The sequence below is a fragment of the Emydura macquarii genome, unplaced genomic scaffold, assembly GCF_026122565.2.
Source record: "Emydura macquarii macquarii isolate MOO-44397 ecotype Brisbane River unplaced genomic scaffold, CSIRO-AGI_Emac_v2 contig_1027, whole genome shotgun sequence".
Lineage (NCBI taxonomy): Eukaryota > Metazoa > Chordata > Testudines > Chelidae > Emydura > Emydura macquarii.
In genome coordinates, this window is record NW_027131164.1 from 14,240,064 (window position 1) to 14,262,803 (window position 22,740).

The 22,740-nt window shown below is 43.1% G+C and overlaps 1 long non-coding RNA gene across 1 annotated transcript; it reads right to left on the bottom strand.

The window, feature by feature from the left end:
• LOC137150838 (uncharacterized) lies at nt 1–22,442 on the bottom strand. Its single transcript, XR_010919089.1, has 3 exons — nt 22,249–22,442; nt 5,538–5,594; nt 1–1,465 (listed from the first exon to the last, which is right to left on the bottom strand). It is a non-coding gene; the product is annotated as an uncharacterized lncRNA (long non-coding RNA).
• Between the last annotated feature and the right edge of the window lie 298 nt (nt 22,443–22,740).

A 22,740-nucleotide genomic window follows, 5' to 3' on the forward strand; every position in this document is an offset into this window, starting at 1 on the left:
ATTTGTTGTACAAATATACTGAGTAGTAAGTGATACAGGAGTACGTAGTTTCAAAATTAATCTGTCTGGCTGATATGAAATACAGAGATCTTCTAATAATTTAAAAAGTGAGCTCTAAACAAAAACCACACATTTAATTTTACCCAATGACATGTGACCAGACTCAGAGATACATGCAGCACATACAAACTGAACATGAACCCATGCCACACATCTCTCATATCCCAGTAATGCTCAGGATGCATCATTCTGTGACACTGCAGCTACAAAAAAGCAAAGTAAAATCCTGAAGCATAGAGCTGATCAGGTAAATAGCTATGAGCAGGAGCCAATTAACACAATTTCAGGGATCCTAAAACTATTTTGTACTGTGGTTTAGAAACAGGATTTGGGTGTAGAAATAAAGAGCATTGGAGCCTTGGTATATAGCTTCGGTTTGTTTGAACTCTCACAGGGTGTTACAGCTGCTCGCTGCTGGAAGTTCAAAGGCAGTATTGAACCAGACATGGAAGAGGAGAGAACTGTCTGGTTGTTAGGTAGAAGATGTCAGAACATCTGTGTATGCAGAAGTCCAAACTTTTAATTTGAGCAGAAACTGCAGAATCGAAATTCAGTAAAGTGAGGAAGAGAAAGGATAGAAAGGCTGGACTCCCAATCCAACCTTTTTACTGTCTTCTTTATCAGTCTTATATTACATAATATACAATACTGATCTTTTACCTGCTTTTTAAAGTCTACTTGATCAGTAAAAATGGTAGTTGAGAAAATTATAACAAGAAATTCACAATCTGAATTTACCAGGAATACGGGAGAGTTACTTGTGCTTTGATCCTAAAGTTTTCTAGATTTCGGCAAAACTAAGAGGAATGACACTTTTGGAAGGGGGTTGGAGGGTTTTTAATAAGGAAAAGATAAATGTGAATACTTTTAAACCATGTATCCTGCAGGAAAATTCTGGGATATTCTTAAAACAAATATCTTCTGGGATATATAAGCCCATCAAATGGTCTCATTATGCAAACAATAATAATTCTTTTTTTCCTGTTTGAAACTCTTAGGTAGCAACTTCCTTGTATCTTGGCACACAGTTCCATGGAAGAAGTGTTTCTCTGTTACAGCCAAAGTTCCTGGTATTTTTCAGGCGTTAGGTAGTCCTTTGGTGGTAAAACATAGGAGCTGGCACAATAAAGGACCATGGCTTTTTCCCCTCAGCAGGTTTTGGAACCATGTGTTTGTGTCTTGTTCTTCAGTTCAAATTCTTTCATAAGTTCCTATTTTAGAAATTCATGCCCTGCTCCCTGTCTCGTGGAAATCCTAAGAACCATAGGATTCTTATGTGAGCGATCTGTATTCTAAGTCAATCACATGGGATTGCAGCTCCTTAGTTAGACTGATACAAGCCTCTTCAGCCATCTGGGCCCCGTATGAGAGAGACTCAGAGGACAAATGCTTTGTCTTTGTGCTACTGGAGAATAAAAAGAAACACGTTTTGGATTTTGGCTAGAGAATATTTTATATCCATAGTTATACACAGCAACTTCAAAGATAGAAGTGACTAGCTCTGGTGATTGATGTCCTGCTCCTATTTCTCCTGCATTCATGGCACCCTTTGGTTTTTCCAGAGATTCAAGTCTTGGGGTGGAGGGAGAGTAACTGAAATCTTTTAAGTTTTGGCAGATTTTGGTCCTCTGGCAACAAATGTCTTATAAACATACTGAGAAGTTGAGCAATGTTTTTGTTTGTTTTTGTAACAAATATTTATACACAAGGGCCTAACCTACCTCTGTTAAAGAAAAGACTATGGAAACAGAGTTGACGATTAAGTAACCATTACCAGATTTTTTATTATGTGAATCTAGAATGTGGCCATTACTAGAACTGGTTGGAAGTTTTCCAGTGGAGTGTTTTTCTATCAGAAAATGACAATTAGTTGAAAGCAAAATATTTTGTGGATTTTGATGAGTCTTCTGATGAAATACAGGCAGGTTTCCAGCAGAAACCTTACTGGTTTCCTGCTAGCTCACCAACCTGCCTCCTCTGCAGCCCACCTAAAGAACTGCCTAAGAGTCAGGACCCCAGAGCTTGCGGGGTTCAATAGCAGCAGGGCAGCTCCACCACACAGACTGCCCTAGTGCTGAGGACCTCAGGACTTCCAGACTACTAGGCCAACTGGCTCCCAAAGCCAAAGGAGCCAGCTGTCCTGAGAATTGGGGAGTCTGAGGAGCCAGCTGGCGGAGGAGTCTGGAAGCCCTGGGGTGCAGTCCACATGGCAAGGCTATCCTCCAGCTTCGGATCATAAAGCCCTGGCTGGAGCCGACTATAATTGGCATGATTCTTGTCCACATCATGGCTGTACATTGACTACTGTGGTGGGCAGCCATGAAACGAGACAACAATCATGTCAATTTCAGTCAGCAACTGCCAGGGATCCCAGGAAGCATGTTTTGTTTTGAAAATATTATGTTTTGGTGTTTTCTAAATAAAATATTGTGGGATTTCAGTTACAAGAAAATTATTCTCTTTTTTTGCTTTTTGTCCTGATTAGGATAAAAAAAATTCCAAAAACTTGGAAACTATCATAGAATTGGAATGTTGGTTTTGTGGCCAACTACAGGCATTATATGATATAATAAACATGAGTCCTTCATGTTTCATATTTTCTTGAGCTCTTAAAATGGTTCTGTGAAAATTGTGGCAATTTCCTGCAATATCTGTGGGAGACCTTATTAAATTAAGTATCTTTTGGCTTCATTGCATTAAATGAATGGTGTATGTATTATTGTGGGCTGGAAATGTGTGACTTCTTGAGGAGGAAGATGTGACACATGTGAAGCCTAGAGGTTCAAAGGACTATAAGGTTGCCAGACAAGAATGGATGTGGAACAAAAAATGTTGAGGTTTTCTTGGGGAATATGCGCGGGGGGGGGGGGGTGGGGTGGGGGGGGGGTGGGAATGCAAATTCCCCACCTTTAGTTATGCAAAAACAAGTCTTTTGAAGCTATGCCTTCAGATGTGGGTCATTTTCTCCTGATCACCTCTTACATGAAGACAAGCTCAAAGGCTCAAGCTAGATAAAGGAAAGCCTGAACTATTCCTGGTTGTTGCCCTGAGTTGTGACACATGCCTGTTATAGGACACAGAATTCCAAAATGCAGTATAAATTAAAGTGACAGTGTGCACCAAGAAGAAAAGAGTCTTAGCAAAATATGTTATGTGAAATGATGGATAGTGCATTTATTTTGCAGAAAATAGCTAGTGTTCTCTTCGGAAGTAGAAATAGTATGTGCTTGTTAAATTAAGACATGGAAAGTGTCTTCTTTGTTAATGTGTAAATATGTTTTAGAAAGGAATATGAAGAGTGCCTTTTCAGTTGAAATGTACGACCTATTGCAGTACAAAAGTGACTATTCTAGAGAGAAGTCTTTGTAAATAAATAAAATTCAGAGGTTTCTGTATCTCATCATTTGAGCATAACATGTATACTGTTTATGATGGGGAGGGAAAGAGGGAATAATTGTTCATTATAATGCTTTAATTATGTTAGACTTTTTGGTGATAAAAATACAAAAACCAAACTTGCATGATTTGTATGTCCGTAGAACCTTGCACTAAAATAATCTAGCTATAAAATATTGATTATGGGGGACAGTAAAGCTAAACTGGAAATTTTATGATGCCTTGCTGCCTTCCCCTCCCTAACCAAACTTCAAGGAATCCTTCAGCAAAGAACAAAGTTTTCATAATTTTAAAATATTTTTTCTCTTCTGAAACGTCTCATATCTTTTGCTTAGGTAAAAGGAACACGTTTTATTCTGTTTGCATATGTGTTTGCACAACACCTCAGTATCTGAGCATCTTCAAGTATTTGATTTGTTTATTTATTAATATTATGGGAGGTAGGAAATTAGTACTATCCTCATTTTAGACACGGAGATCTTGTGCACCAGAGAAATCAATTGACTTGACCAGGGCCACATGAGAACTCTGTGGCAAAAGGAGAAATTGAGCGTGGATCTTCTGACTGCCAGTCAAATGCCTTAACCATGAGATCAACCTTTCTGATTGACCCACGTCCCATGCAAGTTATATAATCTTAAAATCAAAACTAAAGTAGAACTACAAAGTAATCCTGAATGTGGGCAGAACTTTTAGAATAATTCTGTGCTTCATGGATGATTTCCATGGCAAGGATAAGGGAACTAACATATATAGCAGTAGTTCAGCAGTAACCTTGAGCAATTCAAACATTTAATAGCTCAGTTTCTTTAATTCTGATCATGGAATTACTGATTACCTATGTATATTTATATTTTTTTCATTGATCATATGGCAATATTCACAAAAAGGGGTCTCTTAAAATCCTAAAGATATATACTGTATTGCTGTGACAGAACATTGTTAGGAAGGGGACTACAAACAACAGTGTGGAAACTGCATCCACTGTGGCAGAGAGGGAGTGAAAAAATCATTCTATTTCATCCAAACTAAATGGGGCTGGCCAATCATGATCTGTTTGTCACAATTCAAGACTGTGGGAGGGTGGGAAAGGAGAAAGAAAACAAAAACCAATACACACCAAAGAGAAGTTTAGCATCCAAGGCAATACTAATGAGGGAGAAACTGCTACTTGAACATACATGAAATGATGTTGCAGTGTTTTTTAACAGCACTTCTTAAAAGCCTTCTAAAAGAGCATTTGTCCCTTTAGTACTTTCTTAGTTGCTAATCTTCTCTTTCTTTTCTTTCATAACACTAACTTGAATGGGAATGTGGTGGTGTGTGATTGGTTGGATAATGTCAATTATAGTGCCCATATCCTGAGGATAGTAAAACAGATGTAAAAAGAATCTAGCGGCCTCCTTTAGAAATGTCACCATCTCTGTTTTGTATGTATTTGCTGGTCATAGGTTTTACTTCAATTTCACTAAAGACTAATGATTTGGCTATAGAACCTCTGAAAACTTGGGATCTTGCCTGGATCTGTAAAGGCCCTACAGTTCATTGAAATAGCATGCAATCTATAAAAATGCTTCAAATTATGCTAGTTTAGGAGGTATTGAATACTAATTTAAGGTCTGAGATTCAAGTTCTACTTTGTTATTCATCAAAAACTCTCATGAAAAAGCTTCTCTGCAGTCATTATGTACCTTAATAGATGGAACTGGCTCAAAGAGTATTTCCAGAGTCCTTTGCAGCATTTTAGCCCTTTTGTTTTTACTTGGCATTGTTGCCTGATTTTTAGGCAGTTGTATATTATTATTATTATAGGCTCGCCATTGATCTGACTAGAAGATAATAAGGTTCTTGTCCCAAAATCAGGCTACACAGAATTAAATGTAGAGAGTTCAGTCTTTTTGTAAGGACCCTCGGGGTGTACAGCTAGAACATTCGCTCTGAGGACAAACCACAGCCTTAGAAACTTATTAAAATAAATGAAAAAGTTATCAGCTCCAAAGCACAAGTCAAAAAAGAAATAATACAATTCTGGGGGCACCTATATCATTCCTTACAAAAGCTTCCTAGATTAGCATACTTACACCTTGTCCGTGGCATGCCAACTGAGTCTGACGGTCCAGGTTCCTCAGTGCTTGAGACTGATGATGAATAATAGAAGTTAAGGGTCAGATGCTGAGTAGTTGACAATAAACAGCCAGACAAAAAAGTAGAAAAAAAGCTGCTCCCCCATGAATGATCTGCCCTCCTACAGGACCAGGACACCTTCCTGAATATTCACATTACTGCCCAACCTTCCATGCTGAAATATAATTTCCTCATCAACATAATATGGGGGGTGCACTTACTCTATAGGCTAGTAAATTTACACATAATAACATATTCACAGATTAATGCCAATTAGCTCATTCTCAGAACTTGTTACTTCTGGCCTGAACCAGTTTCTAGTCGTTACTTCCATGTTCTTGTGGTGTACCTTGTGGTTAGAGTTTAGTGCCCTGAACTCTAAAAGGTAACTTTTAGGCCATTTATCTACGCCAAAGGTCGCAAGCCAAACTTATGCTAACTTGCTTGAACTATCATACGGGACACAGACCTAATAAGATAATTCAATACAACATAAGTCAGATAGAACAAACAGCAAATCAGTAAAGAAAGGCAGGATATAATAAAGTAAGTCAGCAGGCTAGCTTTATGGGCTACAGCATTTCTTGGGAACACCACAAGCTAGATGGAGAAAATTTCTAGTAGCTGAAAGTAATTTTGGGTATCCTCCACACTCCCAAGTCTATTCTAGAATGCTCTGCATAATTCCAATGAATGCATGTTAAGAAACTGTGTACAGTGATTGTACTTATCTTTGTTCTGCTAAGAAAATTTTTTGTGCTCAGATGCAATGGTAATAGGTAGAGTATGAACACCTAACAGATACATCTCCTTTATTCTGTAGTGTACTGAAAAGTTCTCGGAGTACCAGGCTCTGGGCCTGAATAAGGCCTTCAAATGCAGGACCATGGAGCATCAGGATCCAAGGATCTATCACAAGCAGCATGGAAGCAGCAGCTCATGGTTTAGTTGGTTTCAAAGTTGAGTGAACTGGCTGGTATTTACCTTGTCTTGGACGAGGCTCCATATACTTAGCACACAGACTTACTTACACTTATGCTTAGAATCTCCTGTGCTTACAGGCATAGAAGGCATTTTTCTCACTACATTCTGTCCAGAGTAAGATATTTGACTCCACTGTAAATTGTCTCTGTGATCTGTTGGAGGAGAAGGCCAGGCAAGTTTAGGGGCAGTGAGTGAGTTCTTGTGAGCATGTGTTTGTGTTTCCTTGCTGGTTTGTTTTCTGCTTGTTTTCAGAGGCTGGTAGGGAGCAGTGTGTTGTGAGAGAAGCAGAGTCTTTGATCACAGCGGAGCCCTGATTAGGGGTTGGGGCTTTCCCAGTCAGTGGGCTTATAGAGGAAGTCAAGCAGCTAGCCAGCAGCACAGAGCTGAAAACGGGGGAGTTTGAGTGAGAGTTTGTAACCAGAGTTTGGAGAAGGGAGGGTGTGGTGTTCTGTTTTTGATTTTTTTGTGTGTGCATGTGTTTTTTCTTGACAGGATCTTACAAGGGAAGGTTATGACAGCTGTAGAGGCAGCAGTGGCAGTGACCCAAGGAATGGAAGAGAGTGAAGATGACTGGATGTGGATACTGCATTATCCTGGAGTGGGTACCTGAGAGGTGCTTCATTTGTAAGAAGTGTCCCCTGATAGATCTGATGCGAGAGAAGGTTTGGAGATGTAGGTGTGGATTTGAATGGATAATGAAGGAAAGGAGAGAGGAGGTTGAAGGGAAAACTGAAGACTTGCAGATGCAAGCTGGACTGGAGAACTGTCAGGGTACACTGCTGGATGAGGAAAGTGGCCAGTGGAAGCATGTGACTACAAGAACAAGGCAGAGGAAATGACCAGCTAGAAAAGGAGAAATAGAGCCGAGGAATGGGTTGGCTGAGTTGGAAAATAAAGTGAGCACGACAAGCAGTAACAGAAGGTGAGAGGGCAAGGAAGAAGACAAGAGTGACTAGTCCTACAAGAAGAGGGCAAGAGATGGCTCTGGTAATGGTGCTATAAAGAGGGCTTTGGGATGTTTAACCACTGGGAGGCAGTCATGGACAGAGAACTTTTCTTATGGGTTGTATTCCACCTGAGTAGGGAGGGAAATAGACTTCTGGGATGGAGGATAGCACAACTGATTAAAAGAGCTTTAAACTAGAAATTTGGAGGAGATGCTCATGTAATTTCCATGTCTGATTCTAATATTGAGTGGGAGGGAAATCAAATAAAAGAGGATATAGAAATGGAAAAAGGAACAGCACAGGGTAGGACACTGGATATTAAGAGAAAAGATAGTGTCATTAGTACTGGCAATAAGAGTCAGGTAGGCAATACTGGTAGTAGAATGTCTGTACCTACTCAGGCAAGGAATCTGGGTGAAGCCAAGCAGAAACAACTCAGATGTCTGTACATCAATGCAAGGAGTCTTGGTAACAAAATGGAGAAACTAGAATTACTGGTGCAGGAATTGAAACCAGATGTTATAGGGATAACAGAAACATGGTAGAATAGTAGTCATGACGGGAATACAGGTATTGAAGGGTGTATGTGGTGTTCAGGAAAAACAGAAATAAAGGTAAAGGTGGTGGAGTAGCATTGCATATTGATGAGGTGGACTGTAAAGAAATTAAAACTGATGGAATGGATAAAATGGAATCTGGTTGGGTGAAAAATCACTTTGGGGAAGAAACGCCAACACCAATCTTAAACCATTCCATGTCTCTGCTATGTCTTGACACAGCACACAAATTCATCATACAAAGCTTCTAATCAACTTAACAATCTTTGCTGGAATTCCAAAGTGTCTCAGGATCTTCCAGAAAGCTTCTCTGTGGATACCATCAAATACTTTCATAAAATCAAGGAAATTTAAAAGCCTTCTCTGTTGGTATTCTAAGTTTTTCTCAGTAAGTCTTAAAGTGAAAACCTGGTCTGAATTCAACCTACCAGATCAAAATTCAGCTTCCCTGAGTACTTTATCAACAGCAGTTTTCATCCTATTCAAAATGATAATGCAAAACACTTTTCCAGGTACATATGTCACACCTCTCCAGCTATCAGAAATAAGCTGTTTCCCCTTTTTAGGAATTTTACGTATAATCACTCTTCTCCAATCTTTAGGAATGATCTCCTTTTCCTAAGCCATTCTGTATAACCAGCACATGCAATGTACCATCACTTTCTCTCCAGCTTTTAACATCACAGCATCTGCCTTATCACTAGTGCTTTACCACTTGTTAGTAAATATTAAAACCCCTACCATTCTGTTATATATTAACCAAAATCCTTTTTCTGTATAAACCAAAGTGTTTGTATCTACAGATCTAGTACCCTGAACCTCTCAAACTGAAAAGTTCTTTGTACTTAGATTGAACCTTAGTGGGTGATCAAATGAAGAAATGTGTATAATCAATAATGGAATGTGTATAATGTTTTAGTCTGACCCTATTGACTATTTTGAATTGTGTCTGTATGTCCAGGAAGGGATCACTGGTAATTGACGAGATATTTGTTGTTACACACATTTTATGATTGATGAGACACTGGTGATTGACAGGGATATTTGTTATCAGATGTGTTCTGGGATTGATAAAATAATGCCCCATTCGTTGATGTTTAGGCCTATAAACCACTTATTATCACAGATGGTTTTGGCAATAATGGATTGGTCACAGATGTCTTTAGCTTATTGATTAGGTAAACTGAGAAATCTGGATAGAACTCATTGTTAGAACAGTAATGGGAGAACAATTGCTTTGTTCTGAACAGTATATAAAGGGAAGAGTTTTGGGAGTTAGTCAGGAGTGGATCGAGCTGCAATGTCATTTCTCCAGTCTATGTATAGCTTTTCTGTATTGTGCTGAATTAATCTGACTAATAATCTTTGACTAATTCCACTTGAGCCTATCATCTCATATATTGTTATTAAATTAAAACATGCAACACCATTCTTCAACTGGTTATGGCCTCAGTTACTTCCTCAAAGACAATTACTTATAGTGATATAGGTAAGTCTGCTATTTCTTCACTGTGTGTGTGTTAGTGGTCCAGGCTGGTTGAGCACATCCTGGAAATATTCCGTCCAATGGGCTCTCTGTCCTTCCTCTATGGTTAAAATTGTACAAACTTGAGCATTCACAGTGCCACAATGCTTCAAGGATTGTGATGGCCTGTCGTATGGATCCTCAGCTTCTCTTGCTTTATTTTCTATCCATTCTTTTCTCTCTTCTGGCTGATCTTTTAACTTCCTTGTCTTTCTCCACATATTTTTGTTGCACAATAGCTCTTTTACTGCTGTCTTGTTCTTGCTGAATTCTCTTTAACAAACACCCAACAGTGATCTTCTTCTGTGCTACTAGTGGCAATATTATCAAGCTGCTTCTAGGTGAAGCTTCACATCATTTGAGCTCCATGTCTGTTTCTTTCCCTGTGTGGAAATAGTGTACCCCCTGTGCAAAGACTGCATAGGCCGCAATGCAAACATTCTCCATTGTCAGTCTGTCCTGGGACACCATGTCTTTCCCATAATGCGTTCATATCCAGTATCATCATCACCAACCTGTGCATTTAGATCTCCCAGGAGGATAACAATGTCATATTTATTGATCTTGTCAAAGACACTTTTCAGTCTTTCATAGAAACACTTTGACCTGGTCATCACTATTGTTTCTTGGTGCATAACACTGAACAATGACTTTTGTGTGGTTCGTCACAAAGCGAGCAGTCAATATGCTTGAGTTTACAGCTCCTACTCCTGCAGTGCCTTAGCAACACAGATCCAGGGCAGCCAATGTCTCCTCATTTTATGATAGGACTTCCCATAACTTCTCAATCCAGAACTCCAAAACAGCTGAGTTTTTTTTGTAATTATTCCAGTCCAAAATCTTTTCTGATCATATGCCACAGTCTCTGGAGACATTGCAAGAAATCACAGCTTATTGGGGGAGTGAGTTTATGTATTAAAATCTGCTTAGCATGGGCTGATAACATCCTAAATCTTAATTAAGGGGCAGTGGCTGATGGGAGAGTTCTACAGGGTGGATGTTGAGGGATGAATTTTGCTTCCTTCTCCCTCATTAGATCACATTGTGCTCCAAAAACAGCAGAGATTCTTAAATTGAGGAGCTAGCTGAGCTCTGTGAGGAAAGCAGGGTCAAGCTAGCTGGTTCTTCTTTGAGTGCTTGCTCATGTCCATTCCATATTAGGTGTGTGCATAGCCTGTGCACCAGTGCCAGAGATATTTTCCTCAGTGGTATCCACAGGGCCGTCTCTGGTGCCCCCTGGAGTCATGAGCATATGAGCCAGCATAAGGGGTGCCACCGGCTCTCTGCCTTCTCAGATCCTTCTTATTGCCTGTTATGATTGCTGGAATGTCTCTCTTACCTTTGCAAGCCTTCTACCAGTGGTTTTTCTCTGCATTCTAGTTGTTAGTGATGAGTATAATTGTAGTTTAGAATTAGTAGTCTCTATAGATAGCAGTGACATCTAGGGATGTTGTTCCAAGGATAGTGCATGCCCCAATCCCCGGGCTTCAAACCATGCACAACTTGTAATAAGCCCATGCCTGCGAGTGATCCCCATTTGAACTGTCTAAAGTGCCTTGGGGAAGCTCACATCTGCAACAAGCGCAGAATCTGCAGATTTAGGCCGCACACAAAAAAGGACAGGGATATTCATTTGAAGGCCCTGCTAATGCATCTCTTAGACCTGCCTCTGAGCCACAGCACTCTGATTTGGCATGGAGCACACTGGCGTCCATGGGCAGTGCCCCTCTGGCACTAGGCTCTTTCTGGCACCGCGCACCATGCTGGTACCAAGGAAAAGGCACAGAAAACAGCATGCCAGGAGAGGTCACTCCGTAATGCCCAAGAGGGACAAAAAAGGAGCAGGGGACGGGACAAGACCCACGCTGGACTGCTCGTCTTCTCTGGAACTGAGGTTAGTGGCAGCTTTGCCTCTCAGGGCTCTAAGCCCAACTGGGACCCACCACTGACTCCCAGGAGCAGTCGGGGCACCTGGCACTTGAACTTTCTCTCCACACTGCAGGCTTTCTGGGTGACCAGAGACCTCCTGTCACTCCCGGTACCACCTATGCCGCGAGATCCTTTAACTACCACGGTCTCTGGGGAAGGGAGAGCACAAGATCAGCTGGGTCCGTCTTCAGTGTCAGCGAATACAGTGCTGCCTGGAGGGAAACCAGCTATGGGATTACCACAGCAGCCCTGACTACCTGGCATCGATCACCAACTCCCCAGCACCAGTCTCTGGCCTCACAGTACTGCTCCTCCAGCTCCAGACCTCCAGTACGCTTCCCTCCAACACAGCCAGTAAGAAGAGCTGGGAACAGCACCACCATGGTTGCTGAGGGAGGAGTCGTCGTCAGAGTTGGAAGTGGAGGTCATTCCCCTACCCAGGAGGCACCGCCCAGGCAATACTGGAATCTGTGGGGGTTCCCTCGGTGCTGGGACCCCATTCCCAGCAGTCATTCTCAATAACATCAGAGAGGTGAACTGCAACGGCGTCCCGATCAGCACCATGCATATTCACAAAGGTGCTATCAGTAGTGGCAGCCCTCTTCTACTGCCAGGGCTCATCAGTTTCCCCCTACCTTGATGACTGGTTACTTGAAGGGGAGATCTCATCAGGAGGTGCAGATAGCAACCTTATCCCTACTCAATCTCCTACACTCACTAGGGCCTTGAATAAGCGTAGAAAAGTCCATTTTAGTTCCTACACAGACTATAGATATTATTGGGGCAATCCTGGACTCTATCAGAACCAAAGCTTACCTACCAAAGCTTAGGACAGATTCCAAGATATGAACTCAAAGGAGATCTTGCATTAATATTTGAGAGAAGAAATGGAAATCAAACCTGCTTGCCCAAGATAATGGAATTTGTCACATCCCAAAATCAGACACCTCCACACATAGTATAGTTCTTTAGTACAATGCCATGGGGCTATGCTAAGTTCCTCATTACTCCTGGATATGCAAGTTGCCACAGGAACTTGCAGTATTGTGAGCTGTCTCATGTTAGCTGAAGGGGATAGAGAGTTCAACTGTTAACACCTTAGCCTAGTCAGGAAGACGCACCATTTTCTACCAGATGAAGACCTAGCTATATCAATTTACACTTTCATCCCCACCAGCTTGGATTATTCACTTGGATTTGAATCCAAGAGCTACAAAGAGCCTGAAGTTGTTGTGGCTTGTAGCAGCATGCCTATAAGCAATGTTTAATGCTGACATATGACACCTATATTTTGTTAGCGCCAGTGGCCACCCCTTCACTACAGAACAGAATTCAAAGTTATAGTGCTAATTTATACCCCTTTCCTTGGATTGGCACCAGGCTATTTTACAGACAACTTCACTCTGTGCAACTCTCAAAGACAATAACATTCCACAAGAATGATACAACTGGATAGACCCATATTGAGGTTGCTAGGAGCAGAGCATTCAAAGTAGCAGGAGCAGACTGTAGACATCTTTGCCAGAAAAGATCAGATTGAGCCTAAGCATTAATGTGTTCATTTCAGAGTACAAGCAAAGTACAAGACATGAGTTTTTAATAAAATTTCCTCCAGGAATGATATCTACTAAACGAACAAGGAACAAAAGTCCTCATATATCTTTATAATTCCAGGGGGGAAAGAGAGGAAAAATACCAGCTGCTTTGGATTCTAATCTCCAAACTGAAAAAAATATGAAAGTGACAGGCACCATATAAATCTATAAAATAGTCCTTATGTATGTAAAACAAAGGACTCCATGGTTGTATGATACAAAGTTAAGAAACTTTATTTAAGGGGGGGGGAAATAGTTAAGGTTGTGTGACAAAGCTCTTCTCTGCCTCCGTGGGTCCAGCGCTTCCTTCTAGTACAGTTTCTCTCAACCTGGGGGTTTAGTGGGGTTGCAAGTGCAGAGCTGGTATTGGGGGTGGCAAGAAAGGCAATTGCCTGGAGCCACAGGGGCGCCATGAAACTAAGTTACATGCCTCAGCCCCGTGGGGGTGGGACTCAGGCTTCAGGGGTACAGTAGTTTGGAAAGGTTAAGAACCACTGTTCTAGTAGGTCAGGGAAGTGCTTCACCTTTTGGTGTTCTTCCACTCTCTAGTGGTGGGAGAGGGTAATACAGCCTCTCTAAGATGGCTGCTCCCTACTGGCTCCCAGTCCTGGCTCTGGTTCTCACAGGCCCTTGCTTCTTCACTGGGGCTCTTGCCCCTCCAGTGAATTGCCAGTAGAGGGTAGAGGGGGAGCCTGGTCCCACCCTCAACTCCAGGCCCCAACCCAACCCTACAAATAGCAGCCGTATGCTGCGGCTTCAGGAAAGCTTCCCTGGGTTACTTCCCCGTGCCCCTTAACTTAAAGTCTGGACTCTGCTCAGACGGGGACCCTTTCTGGCCGTCTTGCCAAGGGTAGCTCTTGACCCCTGACAGCCCCACTGGGCATGGTTGTGTCCAAATAAAATGTCCAGTTCTATCTTTCTCTTCCGACTGGGTCTTTTCCCTCAGCCCTACAGGCCTGGGAAAGGTCCTTTGCTCTCTTCAAGCAGAGTAGGCTGCAGCATCCTGTCTCCCAGTATCTTTTCCCTCTCTCAGTATAGCCCTCACAGTCTGGAGGAGGAGGTGGAAGTCTCCCCAGCGCTGTAGGGCAAACTGCACCCTGTCCCTGTCCCCTCGGGAGTCAGCCAGGAAAGCATGCAGCTTGTCCCGCAGCGCGAAGGGGCTGGGGTCAAAGAATCCCAGCCGTCCTCCGGCCAGGTCACCTTAGCGGCCCCACGGGCAGACGGGGCTGATCCCCGATGCAGTGCTGATGTGGGCGCCATGCTGCCTGGCTTGGCTTCCAGCACAAGAGATTGTGGTGGAGGGAAAACAGCAGCCCCGGGTGGAAGGGGGAACACGAATACTGCCTCCTGGAAGTTGTCAGATGGAAGGGGGAACGACTCAACCTTGGGTGCAGCAGCAGTACGGGGGGGTATATGGGGAAGGGACGGGGGTGGTATCAAGGGTGGAATTGGGGTCAGGGGCAGTGGCAGGGAGAAAGGCAGGGACTGGTCTGGGATCAGGGGCCCCAGCGGCCGAGCCACTGGGGTGCGGCTTTACTTGATCTGGCACGGGGGGTCAGGGGCATGGGTTTGGGGGAACGACCCTCACAGACGGTAGGCTCAAGCGCCACAGTGGACTCAGTGCCCTTAGCCGCAGCAGCGAGCAGGGGGTGACTCGGGCCCGAGCCCTTGAAAGAGGGTGGGGGTAGCTGTCCTACCACAGATGTGGGCCCAGGGCATGGCTGCTCAAGCCTAAGCAGGCTCAGTGACTGCAGGTGGAGTGCCGTCAGTAGCCGGGCAGGTGGAAGGGTCCAGGGGTGACCTGGAGGCGTGGATAGGAACAGGGGTCTGGGGAACGGGGTAGAAGGGAAGAGGAGGGGCCAGTGCGAGGAGGTCACCGCCCAGATCGAGGCCCACTGTCAGGGGCTGTCCTCCCCCTGGTGACCGGGGTCAGACCCACGGACTCAAGCTCCTCGAATATGGAGCTGAAGTCCCCCTCCACCACCACAGCAGCCACCCCGCCAGAAGTCGAGGCAGCAACCACCTCAGCACTGAGGGTGCAGATGACAAGGTGGCAGGGGCGGCTCCCTCCGAGGCCTCTGCAGAGAGGGAATCTACAATGGCCTCCAGGAGAGGGGCTGTGCTGCCTCTCTTTGCTGCTGTGACTTCCTCCTCAACTGGCATCACCCACGGGACCTCGTTGGGGTGCGCGGCAGAGGGCTCACCGGTGGCAACCCCCACAGAGATTTTCGGGCGGCTTCCTTCCTGTCCGAGGTGGCGGGGAGGTTCTGATCCTTTTTTCGCTTGCTGTGCTTCCCCTCAATGAGCAACCAGCCCTCCAAGGTGTTAGCAGAGGGCTGGCCAGCAGGGGCAGGGCCAGGTGGCCAGCAGGGGCAGGGCCAGGTGGCAAGGGCGATGGCATCGGGGGTCAAGGGGGGTAAAGGAAGAGTGACAAGAGGATGGGAAACCTCCCCCTGGTGTGAGCCTCTCCCAGGCCTGGAGCTAACCCAGCTGCTCTCTCCTCCATGGGCCCTGCCCCAGGACATGCAGCAACGGGGCCCAGCCGTTTGTCTGGGCATGATAGGTGGGTTGCCCCTGCAACCCAAGTGGAGAAGGAGACGGGCACAGGAGGAGGAGGAGGAGGGGAGGCTACAGGGGCTGGATGGTCAGGGTCACCGGCGGTCGCACGACCAGCACCCATCGGGATCTCAGAGGAGCCCAGGCACTCTTCCGTGCAGGCCAGGGGGCAGTTCCTATGGACATGCCCCGTTGCCTGGCAAAGGAAGCACTGGGCCTCCCCCGAGGAATAGTGTATCCTATGCTGGGCCTCTTGATGGGGCACCAGAAAAGACCCCTCAAGAGCCTTCCCGTCACGTGCTGCCGCTGGAGACAGCTGGATTTGGACTGGAAGGGCTGGTATACACATAATCTTGTACTGTGTTAATTAAATCTGTTTCAGAAAACTGATTTAATTATTTCAGTGCAAACCTCAGTGTGGACTTATTCTGGAATAAAAATCAATTTAGTTAGATTCTAGAGAGTTGCACTGAAATAACTAAATTGTCTTTAATACAAACCTTTTGTTATTTCAGAGCAAGTTTGCATTTAGACCAGTCCCTTAGTGACAAATAGAGCTAGTTGAAAGTTTTCTGGAAAAATGGCCTCTTCTCCCATAAATGAAAGCTTTTGCAGAAAATTGTACATTCAGTATTTTCCAAAAACTTGACTTATCCAATGTTTTGTCACCTTGTAATTAAATCAGTAAACTTGGACAATAAAGAAAGACAGGGATAAGGGATCAAAGGTTATATCCCTGTTTACCATTCAACATTCTATATAGTACAGATGGGCCAAAGATGTGGTATTAAAATACAAATTAGGTTTGGGTTTTGACTAGGGTTTGGATTCGAGGGCAAACAAAAGGCTATAAGATTTGAATTTGGTATTCTTTGTATGATTTTTGGCTTTAAATGGTAGAAATCTTGCCCTTTTCTCCCATCAGAACATTCACCCTTCCAGTCCACCATCCCCACCAGAAATTAGTTTTCTCCACTCTTGCTCTAGTATCTTTGAGCATCTCTGACAATGTGCTGGCTTTCTCCGCTACAAAATCACTTTCTTCCTTCAGTTCCGCCTCTTTCTTAGCCAAACAGCTCTAGTTCTTCACCCTTATTGGATCCCACTCATATAAGCCCATCTGCCTCTTCACTATCTTTGACTCCATCGGTAAACATTCCCCTTTCCTGTCCTTTTTCCTGACTTCCTTTGATTTCTTCAAAGAAAAAACTGATAAACATGGTGTGATTCTCTCCTCTTTTCCCCCACTCACCCTGACTATGCACACTCCATCCTGTTTGTGTCATCCTCCCACATAGAATTGTACTTGCCATGTTTCATTTAGTGGGTCCTTCTCATCTCCTCTACAACTTTCAGTGGGGGGTCCCACAGAGCTTCCTCCCTGTCCACCTGCTTTTCTCCCTCCACACCTCATCCACTTGCACAACTTCAGCTACCATCTTTATGCTGATGACTCACTAGTCTACTTCCCTCTTGATTTGTTTTACACTGTACAAGCCCACATCTCTTCCATTCTTTCTTTCTGCCATTTCCCCATGGATATCCAGCTGTCAATCACTGGCAAAACTGAGCTCCTGCACCCCCTGCATCCAGCCCTGCTCTCTCCCACCTTTCTCTGTCTTTGCTGCCAATGTCACCAACCCCTGAGCCTCTTGGACTGGTAATCCATGAGCAGTCCTACTGAAATAAAAGGGACTATCAAAGAATAAGATATTACTCAACATGAGTAAGAGAAGCAAAATCTTTCCCTTTCAGGACCAGAGAGATTTTTTTTCACACTGTCTATAAACCTCTTAGCATACTTTAGATGTAATATAAATTATTATAATTTCTATACTTATATATATATATATATATATATACACACACACACATATACATATACATATACACACACACACACACACACACACTGAAACGTTTTAAAACTATATTAAACTGATTTTGTTTCATACATGGCTTGTTTCTTAGCTCTAAATGAGGTTTACAACAGAAGCAGTTTAAGAAAAACATCTTTACAGATGCATTTCAAAAATTCTCCTTGAATTTTGCTTAGACTTTCCAAAAACTCTGGGCTTGGACCAGCATGAATAACTTCAGTCCCAAAGGAATTTATTTAATAAAGTTCATGAACAACAGAAAAATCTGGTTTATAATGGAAGTTGGAACTCAACTGTAACTCTACCTAATGCAGAAGTTATAATAGTTGTAGCAAAGGATGAAATCCAAATTATACTTCCTGTCTTTTCTAGGGGGAGTGATAAGAGTAGAGATGAGAGAGACTGAACAAAATGGGAATCAATAGGATTAGATAATGGTGCATGTCACCATGTGTATCAGTTTACTCCACATGATGATCAGTTGGATGGCAGCCTCTGTGTGCAGGAATATGACTTTACAGGAGCCATACTGAAAGTTTGTAGATTTGGCACAGAATTCACTCCATCTTCTGACTATCGTTTCTTTAGAAAATTGATGGTGGGGAGCAGGGTAATTTCATGTTTTTCACACCACTTTTTTTTTGTAAAAAGTACGAGAATGGCACAGCTTCTTATAATGGAATTTACATAGTTATAAACAGAGGACCTTGAAAAGATAAACTAGAAGTTTCTCCAATGATTAAAAAAAAAAAATTCCAAGATGTTTAAAAAAAAAGTATGGGTGAACATACTCCCCCTTTGCTATTTCTCATTGACTCAGACTGAACCTGATCTTGAGTCTTTTAATGCTTCAAAATATTCAGTTAATCTTCACTTCCAGCCACAGCAGACACAGAACTTCTGCTGCTGTCAATGAATGGAAGGCAGATAGCCATTCTCATCGTCTTGGGCTTCTCTGCAACATAGCAAGGACAGATAGCATTGTCCATTTTCTACTATTTACAGTGGGCTGGGAGACTCCATCCCATCCTGGCAGATGATGACCTGACCTCAGTTATATATATGCCTTTGTCACCTCTTGTCTGGAATACAGCAATGCAATATATCTGGTCATGGAGCCACCAACAACAAATCTCCTCAGTCTATACTAAGCACTGGCTTCCCATAAACCATGGAGCAAAATTCAAGTTCTCTCTCCTTATCTTCAAGAAATTGAGTGGCTTGGTTCCAGGATTTCTAGAAGATCACCTAAGTTTAAGGATGAAGACCATGGTCCACAACCCTGCTCCTCAGTGCATATGGAATTGTCCACTACAAGGGTAAAGCTAATTTCTGCAGGAGACGGAGCTTTCTTGGGGGCCTGTCCAAGATTGTGGAATGACTCCCAGAGAAACCTCATCACCTTTTATTCCAAATGCAAGATGCACTTCTTTGACTCTGCCTTCTCCACTATGAACCTATAGCTCAGAGTATATATAACTTATAAACAAAAGCCAAAACAAACCACTCCACTTCAGTTACAAATTTCCCCATGGGAGAAAATGAGTGAGAAAACAAACTACATGACAGATGTTGCTTAATTCACTTCTTGAAGGCACTTAGATAATATGCATATGAACTATATGAGCACCTGAATAGATGTGTCAAAATATCCAAACACTTACGAGATTTCTGTCCCAACCAAATGCAGAAAACACCAAAAAAACCAAAAAAAAAAACAAAAAACCCCAAACCAAACCAACCCCTCACAAAAAAAACTTGCTATCCTGCAAGTAAAAGGGAGACTTACAAGATTTGCAGCCCATTTTTGTAAATTGAGGAGGTTCACATAATAGTGTTGAGTAACTTTTTGAGGTTCCACCATCACTAGTAGAAGACCTAGAGTTAGATGATACTATCAATGTTTCAGAAGAAATTTCTATTGATCTAGTCTAAAAACTGGGTGTCATGGTGTGCTTGCATGGAAATGGTAATTGGAAAAAACACACACCTTATAAAGACTTTTTATTTTGGCAATTAATATAATTAGCTTAGTTACCTAAAAGCTGAATAATTTGTATAGTCTCATACAATGCTTTGTTATCTGTGCATCAGTATCCTGGTGAGCATGCACAGGAGATGATTATTGCTCTCTAGACTAGTTTCCAACAATTGCAACAATTCAGGGCCGAGGGCTATTTTGAGTAAAATAAAGATGGGACACAAAAATACAAGATCTCTCAGGGCTTCTCTACACTACAAAATTAGGTTGACTTAATTTAGGTTAACCTCCAGCCACCACAGTAACTCAATCAGCTATTGGTGTCCACACTGCCCTCCTTCTGCTGGTGCGCGTCCTCGCCAGGAGCATTTGCACCGACTGTGGTGAGGCATTGTGGGGCACTGGCAGCTGACTGTGGGGGAGCTGACAGCTGTACAGGGCTCATAGCCGGAGCCCTCTACCCACCCCAGGGTGACAGCCCAAGCTGGCTATGATTTTTCAAGGAATGGCTCAAGGTGGCAGATGGACTGCTCATTGTTGCAGCTGTGGTTGACTTGACTAAGCTATTTGTATGTGCTTCAATTTCTTCTTGTGTGTCTTTCTTAACTAACAGTGCTGCTGACATGTAGCCTTTGAAAATGCTGGGTGCTGCAGTGTATTCTGTCTTGTAATTAAACTGACTGTCTAGAGAGGAAGGATGATCTTGTGGTTAAAGCAAAAGCCTGGGCAAACTGGATTCACAAAGGGACTAAAAGCCTTAAAGTCACCGTCCAACATTTAGACAATGTTGGCATTCACACTGCATATAAAATCCTACTCACCTGCTGCTTAGCCTGGAGGTGCCTAACTTTCTGCCATTAAAGTCCTCTCTGTGCCTATGTTTTGGAAGATGAGTGTGAATACAGCTGCCTCAGTCCTGACTCCACCCAGCAGCTTGGTGCCTGTATTATGCCTAGGCCCCTGTGGGACCCCCAAACTAGGCATTTCTTCCCCGTGGGGCCCAAGCCAATAACTCCACACAAGGTGACTTGGGGGCAGGAAGAAGAGGCGAGAGGCATCCCTTATAAATTTTAGCTCAATTGTTAGGGCACTCACCGGGGATGTGAGAGCTCCTGGTTCAATTCCCTTGTCTGCCTGATGTGGACAAGGGATATGAAAGTGGATCTTGTTTATAATACTTGGGCCTATAAATTTACCCTAATTTGTAAATTCAGCTGTGAAAAGTGAGTGAAAGTTCATAAACCATCACAATATCCTATAACAACAGACGTTGCTGGGAAAAGGTGCAAAAGGAAAACTGAAAAGCTAAATTAGTACAAATAAAAAGGCCTATTAATATAACTCAAGGATTGTATTACCATCATGTCAAATCAATTAAACAAAATTGGTGTGTCAGAAAGTAGCCTGCTTGGTGAACAAAATAATGAGTGGATGGGCTATTCTGCCCATCACTTCCCTTTTGTGGTTCTTAAAAAAAAAAAAAAAAAAAAAAAATGGGGCCAGGGAGGGGAATCAGCAGCTGTCTGAAAACTACTATTGGTTGGAAGATGGGTGAACTAGAAGAAGTGAGGTCTACCATCATAGCTACCCAACCCCTCCATCTTCTGGGATTTACCATTGTTACCCCCAAAAATGAATTTTAGGGCACTGCTATAATAATCTGCCTGTTTCCCTCTTAGTCTGTTTTTCCTGAGGTAAAAGTTCCTGGGGTTGTTAAGGAAACACTAAAGGTCATGGATATAACCTTCCAATAAAGTAATTGACACAGGCAGTATTCTTTCCAAAACAAAGAATCTTTTTATAGATGTAACTAATAATTCCTACTATAATGTGTTCTAAAATCCTAAACAAGGCACAAAATCCCTGACACACAAATCCCTTGCAAGTTAAAGAGCACTTAGACTATAATAGCATATAGTTTAAATCAACAGTTCCCAACCTGGGGTGCAGGGCCCGCTTGGGGAGTGGCACCAAAAGTTACAGGAGGTCCATGAGGGTTCAGTAATATTGATGTCATTTAGCCCCCCGGGCTCCACATTGGGAACAACCACCAAGCTCCATACCGGCCGGAGCAGAGGAGCAGCCTTGAGCTCCACGCTGGCTGGAGTGAAGAAGCAGCACCCCCCCATTTCCCAGAGGGAGCAGCAGCCCCGTGCCGGAGCAAAGGAGCAGCCCTGCACCGGCTGGTGCTCGGCCAGAGAGGAGCAGCCACGGCCAACCAATCTCCATTACCCTCAGTCCATTAGGGACTAGAAGAGGTGGGGCCACCCGGGGTGTATGGTGGCAGCTGTGCCAGGGAAGGCTTAGCTTCTCACTCAGGTAAGAGTAATTTATTATTTTATTAATTTATTATTATTATTTTTATTATTATGTACATACAGTAATTCAGTGTTATTATCGTTGTATGTGTTTATGGCCGGTGAGGAGGGAAGTGGAGGGATGCATGTCTTACTTAGTGTTAATTAGTAGGGCTTTCACTCAGAAAGGTTGGGAACCACAGGTTTAAATGATTCTAAGCCAAGCAGTTTTGTTGCAAGTGGCCAGTTTGCAACAAATTGCTGACAGCAGATCTTAAAGTGCTTTAAAATTTACATAGCAATGTTGCAATTAATAACAGGTTTTTATACATTCTTATCAACACACCCACACTAACCCTACATACTATCCTATACTATTCTTATACTAAACTATAATTGAAAGAATATTAGGCTTACGCTATAAATCCATTGGTGTTTCCTTTTAAAAATCACAGCTGCTGCTGTTTAGTTCCTGGTCAGTTAGCTTTGCTCCAGTTTTTTTCTCTCTTTCGCTGCAGCAGCTTATCTTTGTCTTCTCTTGCTGGCTTCCCGGCTCTTTCCGACTGCCTCTCTGGTTCTCAGATACAGACTCTGGAATCCAAACCTATGGCTGGCAGCTGGCCCATTTATGCTACATTGTAGCTCTCTCTTTATATAGCTTGCTATTCTCAGAAGCAATCACCTCACTCACACATGCTCAGTCTTAACCATTACCTCAGAATTCTGATTGACAACTCTGACCTTTACAACACCTTGTGACCGGTATGGGTGGGTTCTGACCAGCTAGCTGTTCAACTAACTGACCTTTCTGTCACCCCTTACTGCACATGCTCAGTAGCCACCAATCTTGCACATGCTCACTGTCGTCACTGACCTCAGAGCAGTGATTCTGCTGATCCACATACACAT